A 12,248-nucleotide genomic window follows, 5' to 3' on the forward strand; every position below is an offset into this window, starting at 1 on the left:
CATTTGAAGGAAGCCACGTGCGTTCGGTTCCCTTGCCTGGGAGCCGGTGGCGGGTACCACAGAAACGATTTTCTTGAACTAACAATGGGGAACCAACTCCCCCGACTCAACGGATTGGCCTCATCAAAAGACCCGGGCAAGTTTCTTTTCTCACAAATCTCTCTCTCTCTCCAACAAGTGAAAACCCAGCGGTCCCCAAAAGCTGAAGCCTGCAGAAACTGAGTGACTTTTATATTTCCATCGGACAATATTTCATCCACTAGACAAATGATAGAGCGATTTCTTATTGATGATTATTACTATACCCACGCTTTAGATTGAGTATTGACAACGTATATTATCTGAATGTTTGTATTAACCTTATTTTTGTGCCCCTTTATAAATAAAGACTTTTTAAAATAGTACCATCAGACTTCAACGGACCTCTCTATCTTTGCTGGTAAGTGGCCCAGTTACGGGGTACGTAACAATAGTAAGATAGTGCAGATCAACACGTGGCTGAAGACATGGTGCAGGAGGGAGGGCTTCAGATTTGTAGATAATTGAGCAGTTTTCCAGGGAAGGTGGGGCCTGTTCTGGCAGGGCGGTTTATGTATGAACTGGAAGGGGACAAATACTCTTGCAAGTAGGTTTGCTAGAGAGGCTCTAGTGGATTTAAAGTAGATACAAGGGGGGAGGAGAACCAGAGTGTAGGGACAGGTGTATGAGAGAAGGAAGAAAAAGAAGATAGTAAAGTTGTTTGCACTGTGAGTGATAAACAGAGAGTAAGAAGTGGAGAATTTCCTAAATGCATTTATTTTAATGTTAGGAGCATTGTAAGTGTTATAGGATGGTATTGGGAACGGACCCAAATGCAAGACACAGACACTGAAGAACTAGGGAAAGGACCAGGTGTGTCAGAAAGCAAGGGAAGTGGGGAAGAAACAATGCTGGACAAGACACTGGCCCTGGACGAGACTAGGATACAGGGCCTGGGCTAGGACTAGACTAGGAAAGTGGGACCTGGACGAGTAACTAGGGACAGGGAACTAGGAACTAGAAACCTGAACAACGGCTCCGAGCCAGAGACTGGACAGGGATCTGGAATGTGGGACTTGACTCGGGCTCGGACTCTGGATCGAGGCGAGGACTGGACTTGGCAAGGCAACAAGACTGGATGTGGGGGCAGGATGTGGGACTCCAGGGCTGGATGAGGACATGAATCTCAGACTTGGTCTTGATCGAGGGAGAGCAGGAACACATAGCCCAGGTCGAGGGAGAGCAAAGCAGAAGCGGGGAAAGGCGTGGCTGGACATGGAAACTGGCCCTGGACGAGACTAGGACTCAGGGCCTGGGCTACGACTTGGACTTGGACATGCACTGGAACCTCCTTTGAGCCTGGGACACGGAATGGAACCTCCGTGGAGCCTGGGACACGGATTGGAACCTCCTTGGAGCCTGGGACACGGAATGGAACCTCCTTGGAGCCTGGGACACGGAATGGAACCTCCTTTGAGCCTGGGACACGGAATGGAACCTCCTTTGAGCCTGGGACACGGAATGGAACCTCCTTTGAGCCTGGGACACGGAATGGAACCTCCTTGGAGCCTGGGACACGGATTGGAACCTCCTTGGAGCCTGGGACACGGATTGGAACCTCCTTGGAGCCTGGGACACGGAATGGAACCTCCTTGGAGCCTAGGACACGGAATGGAACCTCCTCTGAGCCTTGGACATGAGCACAGGAACACTGAGCATTGGACTGGAGCACAGGAACACAGAACACAGAGCCAGGACCCCTCTTTCAGAACAGGACCGGGGCTTTATATGGAGTCAGGACCCCCTCCTAGGAGACAGGACGTAGGATCGGGACTCATACATGGACACTAAACACAGTGACACAGAGACAGTTCCAAGCTCAATGATAGTTAGTTCCTTCTGTTGGCATTGCAAGGCTCTGGTCTCACTCTGGTGGCTGAACTTGACAACGATACAGGTGAGGACGCAGGTGAGGTTGCAGGCAAGGCCTGAGGCGTGGGTTGCAGGCAAGAAGGGGAAGGGAAGGGAACAGTCCAGCCTCAGGGTAATGGCAAAGACGGCCTGACTTACCCCACAGAGGCAAGGACAGGATACTGACAAGACGAACCAGCATCTACACTTGAACCCAGGGCCGGTTATATTCCCGGCCCAGAGATTAGCATCAGGAGCCTATGATTAAGCCCAAATGAAACAAGGGACAGCCGGAAAACACAGAGTCTGGAGTCCATGGACCGGACCGTGAACCAGAATGTGGACTTCACTGACCGGACCATGACAGTAAGAAAAGTGGATGAGCTTAGAGCATGGATTGATAACTGGAAATATGATGTTGTAGCTATTAGTGAAGTGTGGTTGTAGGAGGGGTGTGATTGGCAACTAAATATTCCTGGATTTTGTTGCTTCGGGTGTAATAGAATTGGAGGGACAAAAGGGGGAGGTGTTGCATTGCTTGTCAGAGAAAATATTATAGCGGTGCTCTGGCAGGATAGATTAGAGGGCTCATCTAGGGAGACTATTTGGGTAGAATTGAGGAATGGGGAAGGTGTAGTAACACTTATAAGGGGTGTATTATAGACCACCTAATGGGGAGTGAGAATTGGAGGAGCAAATTTGTAAGGAGATAGCAGATATTTGTAGTAAGCACAGGGTTGTGATTGTGGGAGATTTTAATTTTCCACACATAGACTGGGAAGCCCATACTGTAAAAGGGCTGGATGGTTTGGAGTTTGTAAAATGTGTTCAGGATATTTTTTTTGCAGTAATACATAGAGGTACCAACAAGAGAAGGGGCAGTGTTGGATCTCCTGTTAGGGACTAAGATAGGTCAGGTGATGGACATATGTGTAGGGGTGCACTTAGGGTCCAGTGATCACAATGCCATTAGTTTCATTATAATTATGGAGAAGGATAGGACTGGACCCAGGGTTGAGATCTTTGATTGGAGAAAGGCTAACTTTGAGGAGATGCATAAGGATGTAGAATGAGTGGATTGGGGCAATTTGTTTTATGGGAAGAATGTAATAGAGAAATGGAGGTCATTTAAAGGTGAAATTTTGAGGGTACAGAATCTTTATGTTCCTGTTAGGTTGAAAGGAAAGGTTAAAAGTTTCAGAGAGCCATGGTTTTCAAGGCATATTGGAAACTTGGTTCAGAAAAAGAGAGATACCTATAATAAATATAGGCAGCATGGAGTAAATGAGGTGCTCGAGGAATATAAAGAATGTAAAAAGAATCTTAAGAAAGAAATTAGAAAAGCTAAAAGAAGGTATTAGTGCTGGAGTAATAAAATGGATTCAACAGTGGCTAGATGGGAGATGCCAGAGAGTAGTGGTGGATAATTGTTTATCGGGATGGAGGCCGGTGACTAGCGGGGTGCCTCAGGGATCTGTTTTGGGCCCAATGTTGTTTGTAATATACATAAATGATCTGGATGATGGGGTGGTAAATTGGATTAGTAAGTATGCTGATGATACTAAGGTAGGAGGTGTTGTGGATAATGAGGTGGGTTTTCAAAGCTTGCAGGGAGATTTATGCCGGTTAGAAGAATGGGCTGAACGTTGGCAGATGGAGTTTAATGCTGAGAAGTGTGAGGTTCTACATTTTGGCAGGAATAATCCAAATAGAACATACAGGGTAAATGGTAGGGCATTGAGGAATGCAGTGGAACAGAGAGATCTAGGAATAACAGTGCATAGTTCCCTGAAGGTGGAGTCTCATGTAGATAGGGTGGTGAAGAAGGCTTTTGGAACGCTGGCCTTTATAAATCAGAGCATTGAGTACAGAAGTTGGGATGTAATGTTAAAATTGTACAAGGCATTGGTAAGGCCAAATTTGGAATATTGTGTACAGTTCTGGTCACCGAATTATAGGAAAGATATCAATAAATTAGAGAGAGTGCAGAGACGATTTACTAGGATGTTACCAGGGTTTCAGCACTTAAGTTACAGAGAAAGGTTGAACAAGTTAGGTCTCTATTCATTGGAGCGTAGAAGGTTGAGGGGGGATTTGATCGAGGTATTTAAAATGTTGAGAGGGATAGATAGAGTTGACGTGAATAGGCTGTTTCCATTGAGAGTAGGGGAGATTCAAACGAGAGGACATGATTTGAGAGTTAGGGGGCAAAAGTTTAAGGGAAACACGAGGGGGTATTTCTTTACTCAGAGAGTGATAGCTGTGTGGAATGAGCTTCCTGTAGAAGTAGTAGAGGCCAGATCAGTTGTGTCATTTAAGGTAAAATTGGATAGGTATATGGATAGGAAAGGAGTGGAGGGTTATGGGCTGAGTGCGGGTAGGTGGGACTAGGTGAGATTAAGAGTTCGGCACGGACTAGGAGGGCCGGAATGGCCTGTTTCCGTGCTGTGATTGTTATATGGTTATATGGTTATATAAGATACGAGGTTGCTTTGGCGAGTAAGGTGAAAATAAATCCAAAGGGCTTCTACAGTTATATCCATAGCAAAAGGATAGTGAGGGATAAAATTGGTCCCTTAGAGAATCAGAGTGGACAGCTATGTGTGGAGCCAAAAGAGATGGGGGAGATTTTGAACAATTTCTTTTCTTTGGTATTCACTAAGGAGAAGGATATTGTGTAAGGTACGGGAAACAAGTAGGGAAGTTATGAAAACTATGATGATTAAAGAAGAGGACCTACTGGCCCATTTAAGGAATATAAAACTGGATAAGTCTCCGGGTCCTGACAGGATATTCCCTAGGACCTTGAGGGAAGTTAGTGTAGAAATTCAGGGGCTCTGACAGAAATATTTCAAATGTCATTAGAAACAGGGATGCTGCTGGAGGATTGGCGTATTGGTCATATTGTTCCATTGTTTTAAAAGGGTTCTAAGAGTAAACCTAGCAATTATAGGCCTGTAAGCTTGACATCAGTGGTGGGTAAATTAATGGAAAGTATTCTTAAAGATGGTATATATAATTATCTGGATAGACAGGGTCTGATTAGGAACAGTCAACATGGATCTGTGTGGGGAAGGTCATGTTTGACAAATCTTATTGAATTCTTTGAAGAGGTTTCTAGGAAAGTTGACGAGGGTAAAGCAGTGGATGTTGTCTATATGGACTTCAGTAAGGCCTTTGACAAGGTTCCACACGGAAGGTTAGTTAGGAAGGTTCAATCGTTACGTATCAATATTGAAGTAGTAAAATGGATACAAAAGTGGCTGGATGGGAGATGCCAGAGAGTAGTGGTGGATAACTGTTTGTCAGGTTGGAGGCCGGTGACTAGTGGTGTGCCTCAGGGATCTGTACTGGGTCCAATGTTGTTTGTCATATACATTAATGATCTGGATGATGGGGTGGTAAATTGGATTAGTAAGTATGCAGCTGATACTAAGATAGGTGACGTTGTGGATAATGAAGTAGGTTTTCAAAGTTTGCAGAGAGTTTTAGACCAATTAGAAGAGTGGGCTGAAAGATGGCAGATGGAGTTTAATGCTAATAAGTGTGAGGTGCTCCATTTTGGTAGGCCGAATCCAAATAGGACATACATGGTAAATGGTAGGGCATTGAAGAATGCAGTAGAACAGTATGATCTAGGAATAATGGTTCATAGTTCCGTGAAGGTGGAATCTCATGTGGATAGGGTGCTAAAGAAAGCTTTTGGTATGTTGGCCTTTATAAATCAGAGCTTTGAGTATAGGAGTTGGGACGTAATGTTAAAATTATACAAGGCATTGGTAAGGCCGAATTTGGAGTATTATGTACAGTTCTGGTCTCCGAATTATAGGAAAGATGTCAACAAAATAGAGAGAGTACAGAGAAGATTTACTAGAAATTTACCTGTGTTTCAGCACTTGAGTTACAGAGAAAAGTTGAACAAGTTAGGTCTTTATTCTTTGTAGCGTAGAAGGTTGAGGAGGAACTTGATAGAGGTATTTAAAATTAAGAGGGGGATAGATCGAGTTGACGTGGATAGGCTTTTTCCATTGAGAGTAGGGGAGATTCAAACAAGAGGACATGAGTTGAGAGTTAGGGGGCAAAAGTTTAGGGGTAACATGAGGGGAACTTCTTAACTCAGAGAGTGGTAGCTGTGTGAAACGAGCTTCCAGTAGAAGTGGTAGAGGCAAGTTCGATATTGTCATTTAAAATAAAATTGGATAGGTATGTGTACAGGAAAGGAATGGAGGAATGGAGGGTTATGGGCTGAGTGCAGGTCAGTGGGGCTAGGTGAGAGTATGCTTTCAGCACGGACGAGAAGGGCCAAAATGGCCTGTTTCTGTACTGTAATTGTTATATAATGAATATTAATATTAATAGAATTAATGCTTTTTGAGATAGTGATTTAGATGCATATCATATTTTTACTGAGTTAAGTATTGTATGTAATTAGTTTTGCTACAATAAGTGTATGGGACATTGGAAAAAAAGTTGAATTTCCCCATGGGGATGAATAAAGTATCTATCTATCTATCTATCTATCTATTGACCAGTCCCTCTATAACATCCCTAGACCATTCTTCTTTTTCAGGGTTGTAATGTTGCGGCTCGTCACGTTCACTATTTCTGTCTGTGTCAGTATAATAGGCTAAATTGTTCTGTCCCCTATGTGTCTCAAAAGGGTTAGTCTCTTGCCTTCTCTGGGTTTTTGCTCGGGTTCTGAAAGTGACTGGATCGTTGAAACTTTGCAGAGTTCGGTTTGGGTCAGCAGGGTGAGTAACATTTCTGGAGGGACTGGCTGGGTAGGTGGAGCGGATCTGGATCAGACTGTGGATGGGTTGACGGTGGTAGAGAGTAGGTTGGGGGTAGTGGTTGTTGGTCCTTTGACTGAGGCTGAGGTGGCGGGGTGCTGGCAGAGGGATTTTGCCAATCCTCCTCCAGATGGCAGGAGGGAGAAGAGTTTGTATGAGGGGTGCGTGGGGTCCTTAACAATGCTGTTTACTTTACGGGTGCAGCATGTGGTGTAAATGTCTTATTGATAAGAATTTTTTCCTATAAGTTGGCTACATCATTGTTAATATGTTAATACTTGTGTTTCGTTGGAACTACAGCATCTCAAACTTCACCTTTCCTCACTTCCTGCTCAGGTCCCGATCACGTTCATGTAGTGGATCATCATTCAGTGGCAACTCTTACTCATATTCCAAATCGAGATCTCATTCCTCACAATCATATTCTCTATCAGTCAGTTGATCCCCAAGTCGTTCCTATTCGAGGTCACCTTCATTTCGATGAGGCAGTGGGTAGAATAGAGGCTATCAATCATGATCCAGGTCTTGTGGATTTCATAGATTCAGTTCATCATCTTATAGATGATATCGCTCCCGATCCCAATCTCCAAACTACAAGTCCCATTCTCCTTACAAAAGAAGTATCCCTCAGAGTGAAAATGATATTGATTATTATGATTGTTACAGGGAACCATTACCACCATTTGACTACTGAGAACTTTATGATAGACTTTGTGATATTAAAGACTCTTTCGAAAGGGAGTGGTACAGAGATTGGGAGAGGTGATGCAGAGCATTGTATGAATATTATGAAGGGTAGAATGGTGGCCATCAACCACGACCTCGTTCTCTTACAAGTAAGAACCATTTCTCTCCTGAGTGTTTTGTCCTACATGGCATCAAGTGTGATCATTCACCTCATGTCCAGAGTCACAGAGATGAATATGCAATGGAACAGTTACAACGAGGGTGTAATTTGAGAAGTGCAAACTATTATCCAGAAAAGAACTCTTATGGAGTAGGTCACTCTGGAAAGGAACTGAGAGGGTCAAAAGTAAAGGAAACAACAGTAAATCTTCGCCCTGACTCAAAAAGTGTGAAACACAAAAAACACAGGAGGAGGGAAAAAGATGAAACTGAGTCAGTCAGTAACCTGATGTCTTGTCGAGATAGAGAAAAAGCTGTAGAGACTACTGGTGATGACAGCAAAGGGTCTTCTTTGTTTCTGCCTCCCTGCAGAGATGATGCCACACCTGTGAGAGATGAGCCCATGGAAGGAGATTCGGTTGCTTAAAAAACTCCGTCTGACTAAGAGAGGAAAGAAAAATCAAAACCAAAAGTGGAAAAGATGAAGCGGAGGGCAGGGAGTAGCATGATGACAAAGGAATCCTCTGGGAAAACCATAAAAGCTCCCCAAGAGAAGCCTCTGGAAAAAGAGGAGAAATCACCTCACAATGAGCCCAGCATTAAGAAAAATAGGGAGGAATGTCCTCCCAAAGTTAAAGATGTGAAAATCCAAATCCTGCTACAAAGTGAAAAGTTCTTTCTGCTAAGGAAGCTGCAGCTAAAAAATGGACTGTTTTAAAAGAAAACAGTCAAAGCAGATGATAAGCCAGGTAAGGCAGAAGCAAAAACTGACAAGCATAAGCAGAAAAATGATGGAAAGGTGACTGACAGAGAGCTTGGAACACCTCCAACTAAATCATCAAAAGTGGAAATGCAGGAGGCAGCAAAAGCTTCAACAAAACTGAAGTCCACATCTGCTACCGAGAAAACAACAGGAAGTCTTGTAGAATTATCTTGTGAGAATGAGAAAGCCACTGCAACAAATTTGCCAGTGAAGAAGATTAAAATAAATAGGAGAGGGGCAAAAAGATTGTGAGTGGGGAATCCTCAGCTGCTTAGGAGGAGGTTTCCGAGTTACTGGAATTAAATGGTGGAAAATCCAAATCAGACAAAGTGAAAAACAAGGCGAGGAGGAGAGTGATGGGCAGTGAGACCGCTGGTTCCGTCCTGGTAGATCATACAAGGTTAGCACTTAACTTATTTATATTTGTTGATAACAGGTGATCTGGGTTCTTGGGAGCTAAGCAGGGCAAATCTTTTAGTTATGGTTGATTACTATTAAGCATGTAACTTTGCTGATACTGGATTTGCTCTGAAAAGTAATTTTCAATGCAAAAGTGCTGCACTGTATCTTCCAGTGTTGCACACAAACTGTATATTCAGTTGTCACTACTTCCCCTTTGCAAACCTGTGCCATTGACCTTTAAGATTGCAATTAATCATAAATTTAATCAAAGCACAATACTGAATACTTGGTGGCGTTGCTCAGGAAAGTGATGGGTACACCAAATTCTCAGTGTTGATGATGCTTTATTGAAGATATATGAGCATGTTGTAAATGCATTTTAACTGACTGAGAAGACCAGCTGTTACCCAGGTCTCTATACAATTGGCATGTTGGTCAGTTTGTTGGTGTATGCATCTCTTTTGAACTGGGTGAGCCTACATGTGGAAATTGTAGCTATTGAAGTAATAGGATCTGGTGTTGACAGTAAAAGTGTAATCATCCTCTTATTTTTTCAGTCACAGCACCAGTTATGCTGGAGGGAGCCCCATTAGGAGAGCTGAGGAGAAGCAGGATGCAAAGAAAACCGTGATAAAGACCATGGAAGAGTACAACAGTGATATCAGGCCCCCAGCTGAAGATGAGATTGTCATTGTCCAAGTCCCTCAGTCCCAGTAGGAAAAAGCAGATTGTGAGATTGATGAAGATGAAGGAAAGGCAGCAGCTGCACTAAATGCTGGGAAACCTAACAGTTCTGGGCAAGGCGTAAAGCCTGCCAACCCAGCAAAGCAAACTGAGAAAGATGCTGTTTTTGTAGACAGAGTTCCAATAACTACTAAAGAGCCTAACATGGAAGAAGCTCAGCAGGAGGCTAAATCCCCAGGTAAAAGCTATGTGCTGAATGAAAAATCTGCAAGTACTGAAGATAAGGAAGATAGTGTCAGGCAGAGAGATTTTGGAGAAGAAGAAAGCAGCCATTCATCTAGACAAGCCAACGGTTACTGAGAGTGATTGAGGCTGCAAGTGGAAAGAATCCACCTTCAAAAGAGCACCAGACTGAAGAACTGGAGCCAGGTAGCCTAGGTGCCTGAAACAAAGACCTGCTTGCTGATGTTGACATTAAGATGGATGGCAACACAGGCATGGCTCAACCAACAAGCAGAGAGAAGAATGAAGTTGAGATACAAGAAGGTGAGTCTTCCCCAGTAAGTGTGAAGAACTGACATGTGGTCAAAAGAGAAGAGAACAACATACAGAGAGCAGAAGAGGCAGTACTGAGCCCAGGAAAATCAATCAGAATGCAGAGAATGATAAGAAATCAGAGACGAACCACAGAAGTGGGTCAGAGTGCATAAGTGGCAGTGAAGAGGCAAGATCAATCCCTTTTAGCCGAGGCAAGGAGAAACACATTTTTGAAACCAGAAGCAATAAGGACAGTCAAGTAAGTGGGAATAAGGTGCCTCATCAGACTGAAGGATCAGCTGTAAAGAAAGAGCAGGAACTTTCTTTGAGCCTGTGTAAGAAAGATGACAACTGCTCCAGACTTCCAGGTTCCCTTAGTTGTTCATCCCAATTATTGCGCCATTCCCTGGATGTAGCCAGGGAAACAGACGAGGCTGCCTTTGAACCTGATTACAGTGAAAGTGACAGCAAAACTAAAGCTGAGCTAAATGATGGAAATGACAGAAAAGAGATCACAGATGAACCAAAGGAGGTCATGGCTGTGTCTGCAGCATCCAGGAACAGTGGAACTATAAGTCACACCCTAAGCTGCCCTAGCCCTAGTTGTAGTCACAGCTACAGCCCTAGTGAAAGTCAGACACAGTCACAGCAGTAGTGCGAGCTCAGAGGATACACAGGACAGGAAGAAGAAGAAGAAGAAGAAGAAGAAGAAGGAGAAGAAGGAGAAGGAGGAGGAGAAGAAGGAGAAGAAGAAGGAGAAGAAGAAGGAGAAGGAGAAGGAGAAGGAGAAGGAGAAGGAGAAGGAGAAGAAGGAGAAAAAGAAGCACTTTGGGGTTGACTCAGAGACTGATAAAACTCAGAAACGCAAACACAAAAAGAAAAAGTCCAAAAAAAGCAAGGACAAGAATAAAGATAAAGAAAGTGACCAAAAGGTCTGATTGTCTGTCATTGTGTGAACTGCAGAACAGATTAGACAGATGTCTAGAATGTTTTGTCAAACTCTGCCACAATACTTGGATGCTTTGTGAATATTTACTCAGACATTATTATTCTGCACTGAGTCTACTAAACAGCAATTTTGGAGATATTGTTCTCTGTAAAATTGAGGCTTAAAAATTAGCAATTTTTGTACAGAAGTATGTTTGACAGAAGTATGGTCAGATTATGCTGCAACGTTTTTAAGTGAACTGTCGGGACTACATTGGGAACTACTGTGAAATTCTCACTGTACTTTTATAGCTGTGTATACAAGCTGACAGTATAATTAATGTAAATGTTTTGTTTCATGATTTGCAGTACAAAGCCCCATTCTGTCATCTTTTGACTGAATAAATTTTCATTGAATTCAGTACAGTTGCAACAAATACTCTTTCTCCCCATTTTAGATAATACAACCGAAGACAGTTACTTTTATAGTCAAAATAGGATTTTTGAAGACTGGGCTAATAGTCTTAAATTATGAGGTTATATAGCATAGAAACACATCCTTTGAACCAACACTAACAAGATGTCTACTTAAGCTAGTCCCATTTGCTTGTGTTTAGACCAAATCCCACTGAAATTTTCCTACCCACGTCACTGTCTAAATGCCTTTTTAATATCATAATTCTACCCGCCTCTACCCCTTTCTTTGGCAGTTCATTCCAAATCCCTTTTGCCCAGAAGTTATCCCTCAGGTCCCCTTTTAAATCTTTTCCCTTTCACCTTAAAACCTATGCCTTGTAATTTTTATCTGCACTACCTTGGGAAAAAGACTGTAACCTTTCACCCAAGCAATTCTGCTCATGATTTATCTATGACGTTAACCCTCAGCTACCCATGCACTAGACAAAAAGCTCCCAGCCTACCCAGTCTCCCCTTATAACTCAAACCCTTCAATCCCGGTAACATCTCTATGTATCTGGTTTTTTTTTTAACTTGCACCCTTTCTGGCATTATGACATCCTACCCGTAGGCAGTCAGAACTGCACATATTGCTGGTCTTGCAAAACTTTTCTGCAGCTGTAACATGTTAATGCCTTGATTAATGAAGGAAAGCACTCTGACATGGAACTACGTACTTGTATCCCTAGTTCTACAACACTCTACAACAGATCACATTTGTTTAAGTTGGTCTCCATCTGTCATTCCTTGGCCCATTTTTCAGTTTATCCAGATTCAGTAGTAATGGTAGATAATCTTCACTACCCACTGCACCACTTTTTGTATCACCAGTGAACTGGTCATCATGTCAGTTGATCCATATAGTGAGCATTTTTTTCATCAGGGCTCTGATGCACTCTCCAACATCTGTTGGA

At 43.0% G+C, this 12,248-nt stretch overlaps 1 pseudogene; it reads left to right on the plus strand.

The window, feature by feature from the left end:
* The first annotated feature begins 9,618 nt into the window (after positions 1-9,618).
* Positions 9,619-10,889, plus strand: LOC140736653 (uncharacterized; annotated as a pseudogene).
* Positions 10,890-12,248: the final 1,359 nt, after the last annotated feature.

The sequence above is a fragment of the Hemitrygon akajei genome, chromosome 12 (genome assembly GCF_048418815.1).
Source record: "Hemitrygon akajei chromosome 12, sHemAka1.3, whole genome shotgun sequence".
Taxonomy (NCBI): Eukaryota; Metazoa; Chordata; class Chondrichthyes; order Myliobatiformes; family Dasyatidae; genus Hemitrygon; species Hemitrygon akajei.